The sequence below is a fragment of the Bactrocera tryoni genome, unplaced genomic scaffold, assembly GCF_016617805.1.
Source record: "Bactrocera tryoni isolate S06 unplaced genomic scaffold, CSIRO_BtryS06_freeze2 scaffold_190, whole genome shotgun sequence".
In the NCBI taxonomy this organism is placed as follows: Eukaryota; Metazoa; Arthropoda; class Insecta; order Diptera; family Tephritidae; genus Bactrocera; species Bactrocera tryoni.
The window spans coordinates 150,751-172,127 of record NW_024395912.1 but is presented as its reverse complement, the minus strand read 5'-3'; the positions used below and the strand labels follow the sequence as shown (position 1 = coordinate 172,127).

Here is a 21,377-nt window from a genome sequence, read left to right as displayed (position 1 = left end):
CTGTGGACGAAGTTCTTCAGTTGCAATGCACTGCAATTCGTCAGACATAAGCCACTTATCAGGAGAGAGGTACAAGAATGTTGGCCCTCTAAACCATCGACTGTCGTTAAAAAAAATCTGGATCACCATCCCATTTGGTTGCTTCGTCGGACACGTTTTCCTCAGATGGAAGCCAACGCCATTCCTTGACGTCGGTCAGCTCTAAAATTTCACTAACCCGGAAGGCTACAAATTGTTTGTAGCGCCGGTGATCGGATCGTAGCCACGCTAATACCGTTCGGGAATCTGACCAGTAAACGAAATTATCAATGTGGATAGAGTGCGATTCGATAACATGTTTGGCGAGGCGAGCCCCTAGAAGTGCTGCTTTCAGTTCTAAACGGGGAATGGATATTAGTTTCAATGGCGCTACCCTTGTTTTGCTTGCGATCATTGTACAGCTAACCGTATCACCATACGAGTATCGAAGGTAACAAACTGCTGCGTAGCTAGTTTCGCTTGCATCAACGAATGTGTGTAATTCGATTTGTGGAACTCCGCCAAACACAGTTCCCATATAGCATCTTGGAATTCTTAGACTCTCTACTTTCGGAATTAGTTTGAGCCATCTTATCATCAGCTTTCCATATCTCTTGTAGGATAACCTTGGCATATATTACGTAAAAACTGATGAGTCTAAGAGGATCGTAAATAGTCATGACCAAACTCAGTACTTCGCGCTTAGTAGGCCGCCTTTGATGAAGAAATATGTCAGAATCTCTATACTTAGCGGACACGCGAAATGCGAAATGGTCACTGGACGTAATCCACCACATGCCTAAAACCTTTTCAGTAGGCAGTTCACAGTCAAGATCGAGAGATAGCTCATCGAGCGGATCCTTGTTTAGGGCAGATAATACCCGACTTGAATTGGACAAAAAATTTCTTAAATGAAAGCCTCCAAGTGCATGGACATGACGAACGTCTTGAGCTAATTTAATAGCTTCTTCTTCGGTGTCCACACTTACCAACATATCGTCGACGTAGTGATTTTCGGTAATGCACTTTGAAGCAAGAGGGAATTTCTCTTGAAAATCTTTTGCATTCTTATTTTTTACATATTGCGCGCAGCTTGGTGAACATGTGCCCCCAAATGTCATAACTGTCATTGCAAATGTAGTCGGCTCATTGGCGTTTGGTTCATACCAAAGAAAACGTAGGAAGTTTTGGTCTTCTTGTCGTACAAGAACTTGGTGAAACATTTCAGCTATATCGGCTGTCATAGCAATTCTCTTTTGTCGAAACTTAAAGAGCACCGAGTGTAGAGGAGTTGTTAGGTCTGGACCTTTCAGCAGCATGCTGTTTAGGGACACTCCATTTACCTTAGCAGCTGCGTCCCAGACTAGTCTAACCTTTCCTGGTTTATTGGGGTTGGTAACTGCGAAAATCGGCAAATACCAATATTTTTTGACGGCGGAGTCGAGAGATATACCCCTTTTGAATATAATCGCGTATCTTTGTGTGAAGAGTTTCAGCTAAATCGTGGTCTCGTTGCATCCTTTTCCTTAGACAATTCGCCCGAAATAAGGCCATTGATAAGCTATCGGGGATTTCAATGCCCGGGTGCTTCCACAATAAGCTGGTCTCGAAACGGCTTCCAGTGCGAACGGTGAATTTTTGTAGTTGCTCCAAAGCAACCTCACCCTCCTTAGACATTAAGGCAACATGTTTGGTTGACACACCTAAGTTGTCGAGGCAAATGTACGATTTGGTGATTTCAAGCAGTTCAGCTTGAGCGGAGCAATCACAGATATGACAAACGTGGTGTATAGGATCGGTACCGTCTTTATGCATCAACCCTTTCAAGGTCCAACCTAATTTGGACTTTTCTGCGATTGGCCCATTTTCTCCCCCATATATGGATTTTATTGGAGATCCGAGAGCCGCGTTATTTAAGCCTATCAGCAGTTGTGGAATGGCGCTTGAATAGGAGTGCAATGGCAATCCTTTCAAATGTTTGAACTGTAATCGTAGTTTGTTAGCGTCGAGCGATTGAGTAGGCAACTGGAGTTTCTTGACAGAGCGAACCCCTTTAAGAGAAAATTGCCTATGCCCATTTACAGCCGATATGGTCAGGTCGGCTACGACAGACTCGTTCTCGTACCGATGTGTGTCGCCAGTCCAACGTAGGCAGAGTGGTTGAGGTGTTCCTCTTACATTCAGCTGTTTTAAAAGCTCTTCGTCGATTAGAGTAAGAGATGAGCCATCATCTATGAAGGCGTACGTTGATACACTTTCCTGACCAGAATGTATGACTACTGGTAGTATTCGAAATAGTGTGTTTGCCTCTGTTGTTATATGCGCATTAATATTGGCAGAATGCTCTCTGGCTATCATTTTGACATTATTTGCTTTCGAAGCTACAGTTTGATCGAATTCCGAGTTGTGTAAAAGTGGATGATGACTGCGCGTGCATCCGCTAACGCCGCAAGGTTTGACCCTATTACATCTATTCATCGAATGCGTTTTCAAACATCGACGACATAATTTTAGTTTACGAACAACTTGCCACCTTTGACTTCGTGGCATTTCCTTGAAAGAGGCACAATTAAAAACTTCACTACAACTTCCATTGCAAACGATACATCTTACCGAACTAGAATGATGATTAACTGCCCCTCGTTTGCGCTCACGTATTGGATCCTTTGGAACGAGAACGCAGTTGGCACCTTGAGCCAACTGAAAGAGCCAATCACTGAATTTTTGTAGATTGCATGCTGTTAGGCTTCGCTTATGCATTCCCCAATACGCTGGTAGAAGCCCAGGTAATTTCGAAACCAATCGCTGTTCAAATTCGGGATTGTTCAAATGACCAGTCAGACCTGATACTGACATCGTTGTACAGATATTTTGCACTTCTACGGTGAAATCGACTGGACCTTCCAATGCCTGTCGTAGTCTTAGCAGATTTTCTTCGTCAGAGAATCCGCAAACCTCTGTAGTTTGATTGTAAGCGGCATAAAACAACGGCCACTCGCTGGGTTTACCATCATATTTGGGTAATTCTTTAGCAAGGCTGTTACGGGAAGCAAGTTGATCCCGAGTCAATCGGCGACAGGTTGAAGAACCAAAAGACAAGCTGTTAACACGGCCAGCTGTCGGAAAAGTTGTATGAGCTGGTTGCGGCAAAACAGTTTCTGGATTGAGTGTTGAATTCCGTCGCAACTGCTGTTCAATTGACTGTATTCTGTTTAATAACGATTGAAGAACCGGTGTTTGAATATCAGTTTCACCTTGTTGACCCGTTAACATTCCGGTTGGAATACCGTTAGGTAGTGAAGATCCGCTACTTGTGATATCCTTTAGAACAGGAGCGGTTGCATTAAATGGCGCCACAAATTGTGGTGGCAGCTGCAGGATTTGGGATGGCAGAAGCGCCTCATCCCTCAACCTGGTTGAGATCCTAGGCATTGAATATTGCCTTTCATCAAAGTCGTCATCAAAACCCATTGCATCTATGCGATTCAAAAAGCTGGGCTGTTCTTTTAATAAAGCCTCCCTCTGTCGTAGGATTTCGCTTTGCTCTTGTACAAATTCGGCGCGACGACGAAGACCGAGTGAACCAAAGCAATTTGAGGAGTGAACAGGACTTATGAGTTCACTTTCTTGTAGATGTGCTTGTTGGGGTGATACCGTATACACCCGACTCCCATTTGGAGGAGCTGCATTTGATACGCCTGCGTTCGAACTCTCAGCGTGTGTCACAGGAATGCGCTGGTTAGCAGCCCGATCAGTTCCACAATTATCCTCCAGGTTGCTCACAATTGGAAAGCTTGTTGAGTTGGTGGCTGCAGCACAATTAGGACCAAGAACGAAATTGGCAGGTGCAGCAGATGATTCTAAGTTATTCGCTCGCGACATTTTAAGATGTTAAATGTAGTGCGCGATGAGGGTGCAGTAAATTTTTTAAGATGTTAAGAAAAAATGCGAGACATTTTTTGCAATTAACTAAATAATATTTAATACCGAATTCAAATGTTGAATAAATTAAATAAAAGGTTAAATAAAGTGTTAAATAAATGTTAATTAAAAAATTTAGTCTCAACTGCACCCTCTGAACGTTATCGACGGTATGATCGTTTTCCCACTGCCTACTTTGCTAACTAGACTAATTGCTCCCGGTTCCCCAATTGGACCAATCAGAATGCGCCACGTCAGTTCAAGCGTAAGCAAGTAGGACTTAAAATAATTGCTCCCGCTTTGCTTATTAGACCAATCACAACGCACCACGCTAGTTAATACGTAAGCAAGTAGGACTTAAGAGGATTACGTGAGTCATGCTGCCAGATCGTTCGTAACAATTATAAACCAATAAATTAATTTTATTTAACGAATTGTTTATACAAAAAACAATAAATCTCAGTGAAAGAATGGAACGATCGTCAGAACACTTAAACGAATTAGAGAAAATAAAGGAGAAAAGAAGGCTCTATATGAGAAGTTATAGAGCTAAGCAATCGAAGGAAGGCAGAGAGACTCGCTTAAAGCAAATGCGTCAGCATGCAGCAGAAAGCCGAGCCTCAGAACCAGAGGAAGTCAGAAAGGCTCGTTTGCAGCAAATGCGTCAGCATGCAGCGGAAAGCCGAGCCTCAGAACCAGAGCAAGGCAGAGAGGCTCGTTTGCAGCAAATGCGTCAGCATGCAGCGGAAAGCCGAGCCTCAGAATCAGAACAAGCCAGAGAGGCTCGTTTGATGCAAATGCAGAAACAAAATGAAAAGGTCCGAAGGTTACGTAAAGCCAGTATAACGAGCTTTAGGCAGGCAATTAACTCGTTTTGCGATGCGATATGTGAAGTTTGTACTAAACGATGCTATAAACATCAAATTTTTAAGTGGATTGTACGAGTAGATGCTATAGCGAACACATATTTGCCTAATGAATTAAAGCAAAAAAAAATGTTTGGTTCTTTGCAATCGTTGCAAAACCCATTTGAATTCAATGAAAAATATTCCACCATCTAAATCTTATTGGAACAATCTAGATCCAGGCTTATTCCAGACGTGATTTCGGAATTGTCTCAAGCCGAGCAAAGGCTGATTTCACGTATGATTCCATTTGTTAAAATTATAAAATTAAGCGGTGTATTTGGGCAATATAGTTTTCGAGGTCAAGCAGTATTGTTTGCTCAGGATGTTTTCGAAGTTACTGAAAAACTTCCGAACATGTTACCAAGAACCACTAATAATGCTGGAAAAGTTGTCATTACTGAATTTTTGGAAAATATTAATGTAACGCGACAGTTTTCAGTATCTAGGCAAAAGGTATATGATGCACTACATTGGTTGGTCGCTAACAATCCCCTTTATAAAGACGTCACTATCGATCAAAACGTCATAATGAATGAAGAGGATATTATTAGAGTAGAAAAAGCTCCACTAGAGGTTATGAATGAAATCAATGATGAACTTAACAATAACACTAGTGCTTACTCAAGAATATGTGATTTTTCGAGAATTGTGCGTGCTTCATGGCACCAAGGAAACGAGCTCATATTCACATCAGTATTTGCAGGTGTACAATGCTGTGTGATGGCATTGTCTAACATCCTAAAAGCCAGTATTCTTGCATCACAACAGTGGTTTACAAAAACCTCAACCTGAATATGATAACGGGTGACCAAATCTACAGCAATATAAGATTTCAAACGGAGCGAAATTTAATGGCCTATCGTATTGAAGACGACGGATACCTACTGGTGCGAAATTTCCACGCAATAAAAGATGTTTTAGTCGCATTCGGCAAACGGTTTCAGATCACTTTTGCCGATGAACCAAGCATATATGGAAGCTTGAGCGACAAGAATAATGAAACAAACTTCGGACGCACCCTTGGTCAAGGGGTGGAAGAACATTTCATGGAACATAGCGCCGGCATAATAATAACAGATGGACAATCATTCGGAGTGATGTACTATGATAACAAATATTACTTCACTAACTCACATTCTTGTGGTCAAAAGGGATCTAGAGCAAAGGATAACAATGGAAAAGCCTGCATTATCGAATGCGACAATTTAGACGAGTTTGTGAGGATTTGTAAACGTACAACAGGCAGCAAAAATGTGCAGTATACTCTTGATTACGTTGATGTTGTATATGAAACAGATGAGCCTGATGAGATAGAAATACAGCAGAGTATTGAGATAGTAACGGCTGCGTCTGAAATGATTACTTTTCAACATGAACTACCTAATCATTTAATTCCACTGCAGACATCTTTGATGGCGCCGATTGATGTAATGCAACTCAATGTGGAAGATGAACTACCTTTTTCACGAAACCTTCACGAAATTACCCGCAAAAAAAAGACAACATCGTTAATATCGGACATGAACTGAAAGCAGAAGAATTTGCCTGGTACTTCTTCTTTCCTTACGGAAAAAACGGGTTCTAAGAACAAAGGCCTGTAAATATTACAGCGTTAGACTACTTTCAGTTTAGAATTTTGGGAAGTGATACAAGATTTCAACGTAACGACTATCTATTTTATGCCTTATCCTTCTTTGAATATTATAGAATCAAAAGCACTATATCTGCATGCGGAAAAAAAATTGTTAATCAAGAAGGAGCAATAGATGATGTCCATATTTATGTAAAAAATTTAAGAGGTTCGGCAGCTTATTGGAGATCAGCTCTGAATGAACTATTAGCTCAAATCAGATGTTTAGGACCTCCAACATACTTTGTAACATTTAGCTCAAATGATCGCAACTGGCTAGACCAACGAAAGGCTTTGCTAATAGCCGATGGTAGGGCTGATGTTGATCCCAGTACTCTCGATATTTATGAGACCCAAAGACTTATCGAGAAGTATTCAGTAATTTTGAGTCGACATTTCATGTTAAGAGTAAATGCTCTAATGAAATTTATAAAAAATAATGATTATGTGTTTGGCGGAAAAGTGAAGGATAATTGGTGGCGCATTGAATTCCAGAATCGGGGCAGTCCTCACCTTCATATGGTGATTTGGATCGAAAATCATCCCGAGTTTGACTCAGAAGAAGGGAAACTTCTTCTGGATCGTAATTGTTGCTGTAGAAACCCTCCAGAAGAAGAAGACCCAGAGCTTCATGAATTAGTTAAAAAATGTCAAATTCATCGGCATACACAAACTTGTTCGAAAAATAATACTTCTATAAGATACCGATTCAACTTTCCACGCTAAGAATGTGACGAGACATGAATTTTGCCACATTCTTCAGATGATTTTCTCCGTAACGGAGGTAGAATTTGTTTGTTTGCGTCGAAAGGAAGATGCTTGGGTAAATAATTACCACCCAGAGTTGCTAAGACTATGGGCAGGCAACATGGATATTCAGCCATGCGGATCAAACGAAGCGATAGCGTACTATCGGGTGATTTTTTAAGAGCTTGATAACTTTTTTTTAAAAAAAAACGCATAAAATTTGCAAAATCTCATCGGTTCTTTATTTGAAACGTTAGATTGGTTCATGACATTTACTTTTTGAAGATAATTTCATTTAAATGTTGACTCATGTGGTTTCAACAAGATGGCGCTACATGCCACACAGCTCGCGATTTTATGGCCATTTTGAGGGAAAACTTCGGAGAACAATTCATCTCAAGAAATGGACCCGTAAGTTGGCCACCAAGATCATGCGATTTAACGCCTTTAGACTATTTTTTGTGGGGCTACGTCAAGTCTAAAGTCTACAGAAATAAGCCAGCAACTATTCCAGCTTTGGAAGACAACATTTCCGAAGAAATTCGGGCTATTCCGGCCTGAAAATGCTCGAAAAAGTTGCCCAAAATTGGACTTTCCGAATGGACCACCTAAGACGCAGCCGCGGTCAACATTTAAATGAAATTATCTTCAAAAAGTAAATGTCATGAACCAATCTAACGTTTCAAATAAAGAACCGATGAGATTTTGCAAATTTTATGCGTTTTTTTTTTTAAAAAAAGTTATCAAGCTCTTAAAAAATCACCCGATATATAGCAAAGTACCTATCGAAAGCAGAACCTGCAGGTATAGATTCTGGAATTGCGCAGGCAATATAGCAAATTCAACGCGAAGAAACTGATCTTTCACGCAAACTGTTCAGTATATGTATGAAGATTCTTCATGAACGACAAGTATCAGCTGCAGAATGTGCATATAGACTTTGTCATATCCCATTACGGGACAGTTCTCGAAGCTGCATTTTTCTGAACACAAGAAAGGCAGAACAGCGTTACAGAGTATTGCAATTCGACAGAAACGGGCACGCAACTGGTTATTATAGTAATATCTTTGAAAGATATCAAAAACGTCCGTTACAATCTTCCGATTACGATTTTGTAAACAGGAGTCTTACAGAGTTTGCAATGTTGTTTGAACCATTCTATCCGAAAAAAGTAAGCGAAACTGAGCAAAGTGTTGATCACGACGCGTATGAAGAATTTCGTAAGACACGTCGTCCACTCATTACGCTATTAGATAAGAGCAAAATAGTTGTGAGAAAGGTTCCCGCAGTTGTTAAGGTGCCATATTTTATAGCAATATCAGATCCCGACAACTTTTTCTATAGATTACTTCTTCAATATATGCCTTATCGTTTGGAAACTGAATTACTTGAAGGTTTCGATAATGCAAAAGAGGCGTTTTTACATCGAGAGAATCATTTGAAGGAAATGAGCAGGTATATGCGCCAATTTCGAGAGCGTGACCAACAGCTTGAAAATGCATTCAATCAGATACATGCATTTGAAATTTTAGAACAGCCAGAGATTATAAATCCTGAAGTTATAGAAGAAGAATAACCGGACACAGAAATGAGCAATGATCAATTTCAAAAAGCACAGCACGCTATGAATATTGATCAAAAACAATTGTTTACTGTCATTACAGAGAGTATTAAAAATCAACTTAATGGTGATATTAAACGAGAGAAAATTTTCGTCACAGGTGGATCAGGCACCGGAAAAACTTTTCTCTTTAATGTATTGAAAAACCAAGTTAACCGATGTTATGGAAAATTGGTCGTGAAAGTTGGTGCTCTTACTGGAGTTGCAGCACGGTTGGTCGGAGGTTCTACACTACACAGCCTGTTGAAACTACCAGTACAAAAAGATGGCGTCATCATTAACATGCCACTTCTTACAGGAAATTATTTAAGAGGGATGCGCCAGTTATGGCAAAACGTTGAGTTTCTGTTCATAGACGAAATTTCTATGGTGCCTTAGGAAATGCTTTGCATGATCGACTCTCGTTTGCGCCAACTAAAGAGACAGGACGCTTGTTTTGGAGGTATAAATGTCTTACTCTTTGGTGATTTAATGCAGTTACCACCTGTCCGAAGACATCAAGTATTTCAACAGCCAGAACATATGAAACCCGCTACACATTTGTGGTTGAACTCCAACAAAACATGCGTCAGCAAGAAGATACGCCATTTATAGATGTGCTTAATGCTTTAAGAGTTGGAAAGTTGACGTCGAGGCATCTTGAAGTTCTTCTTGAAAAAGTGTCAAGAGATACCACTAAAGAATTCTCAATTGAGAAAGCTTTAAGGATTTACCCTACTAACGACCAAGTTGTTATACATTGAAAAAGTTCTGAAGAACTTTCAAGATAAAGGGACTGTTATTTATACGATTAAAGCACAAGACCAACTCATTGACGCTACACGAAATTTAGGTAATAAGGACTTAAATACTGTAATACCGAATGACATCAATAAAACAGGAGGTCTTCCTAATGTATTAAAAATATTCGTTTGAGCAAAAGTGATGTTAGGGTCGAATTTTGACGTGTCAAAAGGTTTAGTGAATGGAAATATGGGGTTTGTTACAGAAATTATCTGGCGAAATTTTCGCAGGGACCAAGTATATGCAGAAGACATCCCGTCAGTACGTATTAATTTCGGCTCAGATGGTGAACACGTAATTAAGCCAATATCGATACAATTTCCAGCAAAATACAGCTATCGAAGCGCTGAGAGACGAATGTTGCCAATAATACTGAGTTGGGCGTCGACCGTTCATAAGATGCAAGGTTGTACAGTAGATCACGCAGTAATTTATCTGGGTTCTCGACTGTTTGCTGCTGGACAAGCTTATGAAGCACTTAGTCGTTGTAGATCTTTGGACGGAATTCGAATTGAAGAACTAGACTGTTCAAAGTTGACAGGTAAAACCCCCTGTAGCAGTGAAGCTTTAGAAGAAATGATTCGATTAAAAAATAATAATTCGTAAAGTCGTCAATAGAATTTGGTCGCAAATAATATAATATAACAATTAGTCAATGAAAGGTTACGAGTAGATATTTAATGCTGTCTAATTATCGATTTACTTAACCAATACTACATGTCATAGTTCATATTTTAACAAATTTGGGGTTTCTCACATCAAACTAAAAAATTAAAAATAAATATAGTTTAAAAAAACTAAAAAAACACCCTTTTGACGCATATCAAACTAAAAAGTGAAAAATAATACTTTGTATAAACTAACAATAATAATGAAGGAAAAATTCGAGCATTCCACGCTTTTCTCACAATAATACAGGAATTTTTCCTTCATTATTATTGTTAGTTTAAACAAAGAATTATTTTTCACTTTTTAGTTTGATATGCTTTAAAAGCGTGTTTTTAGTTCTTTTGAACTATATTTTTTTATTTTCTCACACATTTCAGCCTATTTTTGAATAGAAATTTGACCGGCGTAGAAGCAAAATGCGAAACAATCATACATACATATATAAAGTCGTTTGCACATTTGTCTGTATGTTTGCGAATGCAAATGTTCTACAAAAGCAGATTTCTATACTTAAACAAAATTATTAGAACCATCGTATGTTTCTTACATGCATAACCAAACCATACTTAAGTCAGCGCAACCTAAGCGTCAATGGTGGTGTTGGTGGTAAGCGCTTGGAAAGTCAAGATGCTACCACAGGTTCGAATCTCGACAGAATAAATTTTTAATGTTTGCTTTTAACATCATATACTACACTAATAAATATTTTTCTTACTAATAGAAATTAAATTTATCACAGCAATATTATGTATATGTATATTATGTATATTGCTGTGATAAATTTAATTTCTATTTGTAAGAAAAATATTTATTTGTATAGTATACGATGTTAAAAGGCATACATCTTCTATCCTATCTTGTGTATCTGCAATCATATTTTCATCACTTATCAATATACCTACTTATTACATGTGCGCGCATTGACTTGCATGTTCATACATTCATATATACTTATATGTACATATATTTGCATACATTGCCAAACAAATAATGCACAAGCATACAAACATACATATGCGTACACATATGAATATGTCACCAACAAAAAATTGATCTTCACAAGACAATATGGCAGCCAAATTGGCGAAGAACAAGTGTAGTACATTTTACAACAAAAACGATTTCATTCATGAACGCAGGCGCAAATTCCACAATCGATCTCGCTTCATTCATAAAAACAGAGGCCGTAACATCTCCCCGAGCATGCCTTTGCCAACAAGTCGTCTTTTCGCGACGATGGCAAAAGCTAAAAATCATAAATTGCACAACTTTCTGGTGGTTCTCGCAAAAATCTGCGTCGATATGTATTCAAGATCATACGTATACATACATACATATTTACGCATGTTTGTAGGCGAAGCTGCTACAGCGGCAAGGGGTGACAATCGGCGGTCATTACTTTACTTATGCTATAGAAATTCTATTGCTACGAATATGGAAATGACAACGAAATAATACAAATACTCATATTTCTAAAGGTCATTAATTTCTTTGAAGAAATGAAAGGAATGAATGATCCTGAGAAGTATAGTCTTAACTTTTCAACGGCCAACGCAGAGCATTTCAACCAAAAGGAATCTATTCATTAAAATCACCACTCAAAAGTCGTTTTATCCGTTGTAAGCGAAAGATTTTCGAAAAAACATCATTTCTAATATGCCACAAGACAAAATTAGAAATGAACTTCTTAACCTCACGCTGTCAGATAAAACGAAAATACTTCGTCATCGCGGGTCGATTTCCAAAAAAATGTAAATGAAGACTAACTACAGAAATGATCATGTAAAGTATAGCCTTAATTTTTCAACGGCCAACGCAGAGTATTTCAACCAAAATATACGCAAATTAGTTGAGAATTCGCAGAAATGAAAGACAAACGAAAGAAAAAGAAGCATAACATCAATAATGCACAAGCATACAAATATATGTACATATGCGCAGCAGCAGCAAGGAAAGAGCTAACAATCGGCGATCCATTGTATATTTCTTTCATGCAAACCAAAAGGAGGATGGAGTCATGTGTAGAAGTTCACGCAAGTGAGGAAAGTTCTCTGATCGCCATTCACTTGGGAGTGGCCAGAAACGATTCTTTTACACATGGCTCAAGCAGCTCACTACTTCCGGTCTTTGACCAAGTATCCTCTGGGTAGCCTAAGAACATCCGTTCGAAGTCGAGCTAAAGTGAGAAGGCGAAACATTCCCTACAAGGGTTGTGCGCTGGGTTTGGGACCCGCCACATAAAAAACACCCCCAGTGAAGAGCTACAACCAGCCTCGGATGAGAGACCCCCCTTTTGATACGATTTCAAAGCTGCTTTCGACAGCACGAAAAGGAGCTGCCTCTATGCCGCGATGTCTGAATTTGGTATCCCCGCAAAACTAATACGGCTGTGTAAACTGACGTTGAGTAACACCAAAAGCTCCGTCAGGATCGGGAAGGACCTCTCCGAGCCGTTCGATACCAAACGAGGTTTCAGACATGGCGATTCCCTATCGTGCGACTTTTTCAACCTGCTTTTGGAGAAAATAGTTCGAGCCGCAGAACTAAATAGAGAAGGTACCATCTTCTATAAGAGTGTACAGCTGTTGGCGTATGCCGATGATATTGATATCATCGGCCTCAACACCCGCGCCGTTAGTTCTGCTTTCTCCAGGCTGGACAAGGAAGCACAGAAAATGGGTCTGGCAGTGAACGAGGGCAAGACGAAATATCTCCTGTCATCAAACAAACAGTCGTCGCATTCGCGACTTGGCTCTCACGTCACTGTTGACAGTCATAACTTTGAAGTCGTAGATAATTTCGTCTATCTTGGAACCAGCGTAAACACCACCAACAACGTCAGCCTAGAAAATCCAACGCAGGATAACTCTTGCCAACAGGTGCTACTTCGGACTGAGTAGGCAATTGAGAAGCAAAGTCCTCTCTCGACAAACAAAAACCAAACTCTATAAGTCACCATAATTCCCGTCCTGCTGTATGGTGCAGAGTCTTGACGATGTCAACAACGGATGAGTCGACGTTGCGAGTTTTCGAGAGAAAAGTTCTGCGAAAGATTTATGGTCCTTTGCGCGTTAGCCACGGCGAATACCGCATTCGATGGAACGATGAGCTGTACGAGATATGCGACGACATCGACATAGTTCAGCGAATTAAAAGACAGCGGCTACGCTGGCTAGGTCATGTTGTCCGGATGGACGAAAACACTCCAGCTCTGAAAATATTCGACGCAGTACCCGCCGGGGGAAGCAGAGGAAGAGGAAGACCTCCACTCCGTTGGAAGGACCAAGTGGAGAAGGACCTGGCTTCGCTTGGAATATCCAATTGGCGCCACGTAGCGAAAAGAAGAAACGACTGGCGCGCTGTTGTTAACTCGGCTATAATCGCTTAAGCGGTTTCTACGCCAATTAAGAAGAAGAAGCATAACCAAACCATAATTAGGACAACGCAATACAAGTGTCAATGGTGGTGTTGGTGGTAAGCGCTTGAAAAGTTACGACGAGCACGTAGGTTCGAATCCCAGCAGAATTTATTTATAATTGAATATGACACCAACCAAAAATTGAAACATTGTTATACAAAAACAACAACAGCATAAGCATGGCAACATTGTGTTGTTAGTAGAAAAGCCGAGCTGTGCCGAAAGAAACGAACAAACGATCGCCGATTGTCACCGCTTCGCTTGCTGCTCGAACATCTTCGCAGACAAGGTTGCGTAGATTCATATTGAGCAGCAAGGTTGCGCAACCTGAATCTATCGCAACCTTTTCCGAACTCGTATAAGAAGTATAACTTCAAAAATTCAATTTATTGGCGTCATGCTGATGTTCACGTTGTAATTCCTGATTGAAAAGATTATGCATAATATATATATAAAATTTTTTGCGGTAGTATCCAGCTCTAAGGAAATCTAGTCCTAAATTAGTTAAAGCCATTAATATGAAGTATAGTTCAATTTGAAATTATGTATAAAATCTACCAATCTTTATCCACATTCCTTAAATCGCGATGAAAATATTTACATATGTTACTATACACATGCATTCATACATATTACACACAAAGCTTGTTTATTCTCTCTTGCTCTTCTAATGTGGATCATTCACAATGCGTAACCAGCTGTCAAAATTACTTGAAGAAATAATTTTTTTTTTCTTGAGCAATTACTTCATAGCTGTGTACGGACCTTTACACAACAAAATTAGCACTATCCAACGATTGTGTACTTCAATAACATGATTCCTTACTTTAATCACTGTTGATCTACCATTGTCTTCAGTTGATCGGCGACGATATAACGGAAAACCGTTACTCCCAGTAACAGTGTCGGAAACCAAAACTCTTAGATATCGTTTCTTACACATCCCATCCACTAGTGTGGCGCATGAACATTAAACTCTCCACACGAGCCATGTATCATGTTTTTGACTACGACATCAATCAATTCAGGATCCGTCATTGCATCGAGAATTGCCGAAATGATATCAACAACTTCATCCGGTGTTATTTCATTCTCCAACCAAATCAAAATATGAGCCTGAGGCAAACCGCGTTTCTGCCACTCTATAAAGTACATCCAAAAACGCACCTCACCAAAAACATGAGTTTTTATGATGTAATCCATTAGTGCTTTCAATTTTTGTTTGAGTATAAGAACGTGCTGTTAGGTCGTGACGATCTGTTGGCGATTGTCCTTTAAATAAGAGATCTTTAATCTCAGTCCATTGTGGAATGCACGTAAACGTAATAAAGAAATCAAGTCGGCCGTAATAATTCATAATAATTCATTGCGCTAATCGTTTTATATGTTTCATATCCTACAATAAAACAACTAAACGAAATATAAAATAAAATATATCGCAATAGATTTGATGTTGTTTTCACTCAGAATTCAATGGTTTTAACATTTTGACATTAAAATGACTCAGGTGTAACTCCTAAAACTAAAAAGCTCAAAGCCTCTGAAAGTGAGTTTGGTGCCGATAATTTCACTTCTCCATTAGCACAACATAATCCCGGCGATTCATTTTTGAATGCTTTGCAATGTTCACAAACTAAAGAAATTAATCGACTCAAATTTCCTAAAAAATAATTCATTATTTCTTGAGCTGCAGTCAAGCAATTTTGACAGCTGGTTACGCATTGTGAATAATCCACATTAGAAGAGAAAGAGAAAATAAACAAGGTATTGATATCATCGGCCTCAACAACCGCGCCGTTAGTTCTGCTTTTTCCAGGCTGGACAAGGAAGCAAAAGAAATGGGTCTGGCAGTGAAAGAGGGCTAGACGAAATATCTCCTGTCATCAAACAAACAGTCGTCACACTCGCGACTTGGCACTCGCGTCACTGTTGACAACGTCCGGTGTGTTTTACGTGGGTACCTGCTGACGACAGCCTTACTCCACGGCGCTCAAAAGCACAGCGGATCAAATCAATGAGTTGATCAGCGCACTGAGAATGCTAAGCATTTTCAGTACCAATTGGCAGTGTGGAATGGACACACTAACCACCTTGGTAGGGTTCGAGGCCCATCTAAAACCTCTGCCGTGCTTTGGGTCCGGCACCCGGTTGCAATGCAACTCCACATTCAACTGACAAAGTCAGTTCTTCCCGCATTTGGGTTTCAACCACAACCACCACGATACTCCCCGAGGGGCCAGTCCGCATGAGCAGGATGGAGTTACCTCCAAGGGCTCCTGCTCCCCTGGTACCAGAGTTAAGTCTCCGGTCATAGCTCGTAGCCGAAACTACTACCAATTGAGCTTCCATACGGCTCTGGACTGGTGGCCAGGGGTTGGACATCGGACACTCCGCAATTAAATGCGTCCAATTCTCTGACCCCGCCCCACAAAAACACCCCGACGTATCCGAAAGGTGCCTCTGATACAAAAATGCATTCAAAGGCCCATGCCCCGTAAGCAGGAAACCCAGACTCAGACAAAATCTGAAGTCTGGGTTATCCTCAACGAACCCCACGTCCCGAATGTACTCGTACGTCACTCTGCCGTTAGGACTATTGTCCCAACGTTCTTGCCACCTACATCTAACCCTATCATCTAAGAGCCTCTTGCTCCCTAGATATCCCTCCCTCTTTAGATCATCGTCGGAAATCCAGTCATTCCGCAGCAATGACCCACTCAAGCCCCTTCTTAACCTGAATGCAACAGCACGCTGTATGACAATCAGGTCAAGAGGGGGTGCACCTAACAAGACGTGCATCGCATCCGTTGAGACGGTGCGACATACAGGCAAAAAAGCAAGCATCATGCAACGCTGAATTGAGAGGAGTTTTTGAGACCCCCAGACAGTCGTGGCTGCCTCCCACCAAACAGGTGCTCCATAAGTGGCACAGGGAAGTTGTAGATAATTTCGTCTATATTGGAACTAGCGTAAACACCACCAACAATGTCAGCCCAGAAATTCAACGCAGAATAACTCTTGCCAACAGGTGCTACTTCGGACTGAGCATGCAATTGAGAAGCAAAGTCCTCTCTCGACAAACAAAAAATCAAACTCTATAAGTCACTCATTATTCCCGTCCTGCTATATGGTGCAGAGGCCTGGACGATGTCAACAACGAACGAGTTGACGTTGCGAGTTTTCGAGAGAAAAGTTCTGCATAAGACTTATGGTCCTTTGCGCGTTGGCCACGGCGAATATCGCACTCGATGAAATGATGAGCTGTACGAGATATACGACGACATCGACATAGTTCAGCGAATTAAAAGACAGCGGCTACGCTGGCAAGGTCATGTTGACCGGATAGGCGAAAACACTCCAGTTCTGCAAGTATTCGACGCAGTACCCGCCGGGGGAAGCAGAGGAAGAGGAAGAACTCCACTTCGTTGGAAGGACCAAGTGGAGAAGGACCTGACTTCGCTTGGAATATCCAATTGGCGCCACGTAGCGAAAAGAAAAAACGACTGGCGCGCCACTAAAGAAGAAGAAGAGGAGTCAGATAAATCTAATGGGCAGGATTGAGAATTAAAATTATGAGTTCCTTGCGTTTTAAATTTCATCTATAAGATTTCAACATGAAGTACCCTCAGTATAGAATAGAATCCTGCGAAGATGACGGAACACCTGAAGATACATTATTTGCATCTGAAACAGTTTTATTAAATATCACTCGTTGTATTCTAGTATTAAGATAAGAATTATCAACGATGGAAAAACAAGAAGATCAAGTTTGTGTACGAGGGTCGAAAGATTTACTTTATCGAAATCTTTGCTAAAGTCAGTGTAAATAACATACGTATGATTATGTTTATGTTCCGTTAAACCCCATGGTTCATGGTTCATAAATCCAAGCAAATCCTTTGATTTTAACTTATTTAAATGAAACCAGGTGTCTTTTTCAGAAATAGTTGGAGCGTTAATTACAGTATTTGGACATGCTCACGTAATTGATATAAAAAGCGACTGCTTGATGCTTTGGTTTCCTCTTTATTGTGAAATATTCAATTTCATTTCCGGGTACTCAAATTGTAGGGGCATTTGCCTATGCTATCTCCACAGTGCAGTTATAATGAAAGTATTTGTATCTTTATTTTGAACTACAATTTTCAGACTTAGTACAATCTTTTTTTTTCACATAAAACGGCATTTGAATGGTACATCAATACCGATACCAGTTTTTAAGGAAGAGGTAATAAAACAATAAATGTATATTAATATATACAATTTCTAATTAAGAAAATTTATTTTATATGTGTTACTTGTTACGTAGGTTGCCTCATATATTTCGGGATTTAGCAACACTAACACTGTAATCCGCAAACTCAGAATTTAATCGTAAAGTTTGAAATTTTTGATGGTATGCCTTAGAATGTTTTGACATACCAGCGTTTGTTTACAGTAACTTATAATATTCTTCTCGACCAAAAATGGGATTTATTCGCAAACCTTCTCGAGATCTTATTTTTTACATCTTTCGACATGGATTAACTTATCAAGAGTGCATAGATGAACTTAGTTCACTTTTTGATGATGAATTATGAACCAGTGTTTACCGATGGTATGGTGAATCCACTCGCGGTCTGCGCAAACTGATATTGCACGGTCGTCATGTGACCCATCAAGGGATTGAGACAACTAAATGAATTAGTGGGACTAGCATACATACATTTAATATTGCAGCAGCAGCTAATTTTAGGAAACATTTTTTTACGTTGGATTTCGCACAATTTGTCGATCGCTCAAAAACGTCTTGTGTCGATCGGTCGTGAAAAGATATTAATAAACAAGTAAGGAAGGGCTGAGTTCGGGTGTCACCGAACATTTTATACTCTCGCACGATAAAGTGATAATCGAGATTTCATTATCAGTCATTTACATATTTTTCAAATACCTTATTTGTGTAAAGCTTTATTCCGCTATCATCATTGGTTCCTAATGTATATATTATACAGAGAAGGCATCAGATGGAATTCAAAATAGCGTTATATTGGAAGAAGGCGTGGTTGTGAACCGATTTGACCCATATTTTGTACATGTCATCAGGGTGTTAAGAAAATATTATATAACGAATTTCATTGAAATCGGTATAGTAGTTCCGGAGATATGGTTTTTGGTCCATAAGTGGGCGATGCCACGCCTATTTTCAATTTAAAAAAAAAAAGCCTGGGTGCAGCTTCCTTCTGCCATTTCTTCCGTAAAATTTAGTGTTTCTGACATTTTTTGTTAGTCGGTTAACGCACTTTTAGTGATTTTCAACATAACCTTTGTATAGGAGGTGGGCGTTCCGATTTCTTCCATTTTTGAACTGTATATGGAAGTGCCTGAAGGAAACGACTTATAGAGTTTGGTTGACATAGCTATAGTAGTTTCCGAGATATGTACAAAAAACTTAGTAGGGGCCGGGGCCACGCCCACTTTTCCAAAAAAATTACGTCCGAATATGCCCCTCCCTAATGCGATCCTTTGTGCCAAATTTCACTTTAATATCTTTATTTATGGCCTAGTTATGACACTTTATAGCTTTTCGGTTTCCGCCATTTTGTGGGCGTGGCAGTTTGCCGATTTTGCCCATCTTCGAACTTAACCTTCTTATGGAGCCAAGGAATACGTGTACCAAGTTTCATCATGATATCTCAATTTTTACTCAAGTTACAGCTTGCACGGACGGACGGACGGACGGACAGACAGACATCCGGATTTCAACTGTACTCGTCACCTTGATCACTTTGGTATATATAATTTATTGATAACGCTTTTAGTCGTTTCTAATTATTCTGAGCTAATTTGGCTATTATAGCTTTAGGGGTTAGGGAGATATGTACATTATACCTTTTAAAAAGCGGGACCACGCCCGCTTTTTCAAAATTTTCAGCTCTCCTTGCTACTGCCTGATCCCCTGTGACAAATTACAGTTCGATATATTAATTCTTTCCTTTAATGGCGTTTTGTGGGCGTAGCAATGTTACGATTACGCCACCTACGGGCTCCGCCATACTTTTTAGTCATGGAAAATGTGTATTAAGCTTCATCAAGATATGTTAATTTTTGCTCAAGTTACAGCTTACACCGACGAACGGACAGAAAAACAGTCACTCGGATTTCAACTCGTCTCGTAATCCTGATTGTTGATTTTTCATCTGTCTTCACAGCTGTATGTTTAGAACAGACGAACATCTGTAAAAGCGGCAATTATATGTATGTTTATCAAATAGTGCAACAAAAAAGTAGTAATAACTGTACACCAATGGGCCTTGCAGTTTATATAGGGTTTAATAAGTGGATGCACTTATATTTAACATATGTACATATATACGTAAACTACTTATGTTTCAGGAATAGTACAGTACGTTGTTGACATACATACATATGTATATACCTGAATGCAAACATTCTGCCGGCTGAACCCCCGCATTTCAGAATTTCCTCTTGTATTGCGAATAGCCTTACCACCTTTTTTACTGGACGGTTACAGCGGTTTTTAATTTACATATATTTCGTCCTTCGTCAAGCTTTCTCCATTGTATACTATCGTAATGATGTGGACAAGACAATCGCTGCCAGAGTGAGTAGCGGTAATGCGACCAATTCACCACCGGGTGGTAAACTCTCATTACGGCTATGTTCAACTATAACCCATACATGCTTACATTTTCCTTTGCAAGCGCTGCCAGTTATGAGCGGGTGTGTGGTATATCTGGCAACGGTGCGTTAGGACGACAAAATATACTCGGCCAAATATGAATCCGACCGGCATTAAGGCTAATCGTCCTCCTGTAATTATGTAAAGGTACAATTGACTATGAATTAAGGCAACCTTTAATACTTAAACGGGTGCTGCTAGTAGTTTTTCGTGGAGCAGCGGAGCCATTTGTTGATTCTGGAGAATTCGCCGATATCTCCGATATACGGTACATTCGTATGCAAATTTTCACGCAGTGTTATTGTTGAAGTAAAGAAAGAGCTAGCCTTTGTACTAAGAAATACAACTCTGTAATATCATATGTTTATGCTGAATTAATGAATAAATATGTCCTCTCTCTCTTTGTTTTGTATTTCACGCTAAGCAGATTGTTTTATTCCACTGTGTAAAAATATATCACAACTCTAATAGGTTATGGGCCTAAGACACAAAATATTATAGAAAATATTTCGGAAATCGTGTAAACTAAATATTTTTGTATCTGTTAAACGCGAATTGATTATTTTTAACCAAATAGTCTCGAATTTTGTTGCTCGAAGAAAATGGCGACAAACGCGGTAGCTTGATTTTTGGAAGCGCCACCCGAAATTATATCTTGTGATAAAAAACTGCTGGAGGGTAATTGAAAAAGAGCTACTGGCAGAAATTTCGGACAAGGATAAAGAATGTAATGAGCGTGCATTGGCTGAAATAATCTTAATGATTGAACCTAATAACTTTTCTCATATTGCCACAGCTGAAACGGCATATCAAGCGTGGAATGCATTGTTCTCTGCACGAAGACACGGATCTTACCCGTTAAGTTGAATTTTTAAAACAATTAGTGCAGTGCAAGCTTAGTGACTATGTATCAGTGCAAGAATATGTGAATGCTGTTGTGATGACGTCACTTAAAGTCAGACGATATAGACGATGAACTGAC

General features: G+C 39.7%; 1 protein-coding gene and 1 non-coding gene across 2 annotated transcripts in view; both read right to left on the bottom strand.

The window, feature by feature from the left end:
* LOC120780145 overlaps positions 1 to 21,377 on the bottom strand; it is a 301,454-nt gene that overhangs the window by 198,021 nt on the left and 82,056 nt on the right. The gene's annotated exons all lie outside the window — the stretch shown is intronic.
* Positions 11,892 to 12,095, bottom strand: LOC120780152. Its single transcript, XR_005705823.1, has one exon. It is a non-coding gene; the product is annotated as a small nucleolar RNA U3 (small nucleolar RNA).